Raw genomic sequence first — 1,918 nt, 5'->3', positions numbered from 1 at the left:
GTACGAGTCGAACGGTGCGGGTCGAAACGGTCAAGAACATTCCAATGAATTTACTTTGATTCCTTCACATATAGGAAGGATTTTGAATTCCTCGAAGGAATTTATACCAAATTCCAATTCCAATTCCATTGTCAACCAAACACATAAAGATTGGAATTGAGATTCCAATTCCATCAAATTCTGTGAACCAAACATCTTAAGAGATGGAATTTAGATTACAATTACCCTAAATTCAATTAAATTCCTGCGAACAAAACGCACCCTTAGTTTTTTGAGTAAATTACAAAGTTCGTCCTTTATGTATGTCATTTATTACAAAGTATGTCCTTTATCTTTAATAAGCTCAGAAAACATACTTAATGTTTACAAACCCTTGCGTGTTATGTCCTTTAGCCCTAACTGGGTTAGTTTTTATAGTTAAATCTGACCAGGTGGATCCTACATGAGGGTATTTTAGACATTTTACTCTAATTACTAAAATAAACAATTATAAAAAATACTGATATAGTTTTTTCTCTTTCTAACTTTCTTACCTTTGTCTGAGTCTCTCTCCCAACCTAACTCTCTCTATATATCATCAGCCACCACCACTATCACCTCAACCACCGTCCATCGCCACCCTCGGCAACAACCACTCGCACCTCAACCACTATCGTCGGAGATCTTGGCCGTTGTCGATCCTCTCTCTATCACCTACACTCTCCATCTCCACCAAAAATCCTAGGGTTTTCGTTTCTCTCACACCTGCTTCTCTCTCTTCTTCATCGTTCCAAAACTGCTCGATTCTCCGTCGTTTTCCGTGTTTAACGTTCTCTAGGGCTCCGAATGCCACCGCAGAGACGTTTGAAGACAAAAAGTGCTGCTCTGCTTCACGACCGGTCTCCGGATCGGAGTCCGGTTACTCTCATACATCAATTGATGCTACTGATCAAGGTATCTGATTTCGTTAATGTTTGTAGAATGATTTTGCATCAGTTTGAACGGGTATGTGTGTAGGTACTGTGATACTGTAGGTAGGCTTGTGAGGAGATTGATTTGTAAGATATAACAGATTTTTAGTGTTTTATGATTTGAGTAGGTTTGAATGTTTTATGATAAAAGGCTGCCGTAGTCGGAGATCTTGGCCGCTGTCGTTGGATATCCAGAAGTGCAGAGATGGTAAGGGTTGGGTTTAATGGTTGTTCTTTGAATGGTTTGGGTTTGAATGGTGCTGATGTTAATGGTGCAGGTATGTTGTGCAATAAAACTCAAGCAATAAGAAACCCAAAACCAAATCAAAACCCCCAAATCTAATGATGACTCTGTTTCGAAACCCCCAAATCTGATGATGATGATGAACTCTGTTTCGAACTCTGGTGGGGTGGTGGTTGTGGTAGGTGGCAGGTGGATGGTGGTGACGGTTGTTGTGGTGGGGAGGTGGTGGTGGTGGTAGGGAAGTTAAAGAGAGAGAAATAGAATGTGATATAGAGAGAGAAAGATTATGTCTGTGTATATTTTTTTAAAGATTATTAATATTTTTTTTTATTTTTTATGATTATTTATTTTAATATTTTTGGTAAAATGACCAAGATATCCTCATGTGGGGTCCAATTGGTCAGACTTAACTATGAAAATTAACTGAGTTAGGACTAAAGGACATAACGTGTAAGGGTTTGCAAACATTAAGTATGTTTTCTGAGCTTATTAAAGATAAAGGACATATTTTGTAATAAATGACATGCATAAAGGACGATTTTTGTAATTTACTCTAGTTTTTTTTCATTTATATTTGAATTTTGAATAATATGTATTCGAGTACGTTTGGGTCAAGTTTAAAATCAAATTAAGTTGTAAATCTTGATGTCGTATTCACTAGTGCATAAAATAATGCTTTAATGTCGTATTAACTTTTGTTTACATGTATTCGTTGGTGAATGCA

At 37.0% G+C, this 1,918-nt stretch overlaps 1 long non-coding RNA gene across 1 annotated transcript; it reads left to right on the top strand.

The window, feature by feature from the left end:
* Window positions 1-284: 284 nt before the first annotated feature.
* Window positions 285-1,670, top strand: LOC118484363. Its single transcript, XR_004873454.1, has 3 exons — window positions 285-933; window positions 1,079-1,158; window positions 1,229-1,670. It is a non-coding gene; the product is annotated as an uncharacterized LOC118484363 (long non-coding RNA).
* Window positions 1,671-1,918: the final 248 nt, after the last annotated feature.

Source organism: Helianthus annuus, chromosome 11 (assembly GCF_002127325.2).
Source record: "Helianthus annuus cultivar XRQ/B chromosome 11, HanXRQr2.0-SUNRISE, whole genome shotgun sequence".
Lineage (NCBI taxonomy): Eukaryota > Viridiplantae > Streptophyta > Magnoliopsida > Asterales > Asteraceae > Helianthus > Helianthus annuus.
This window is presented reverse-complemented; position numbering and strand designations above follow the sequence as displayed.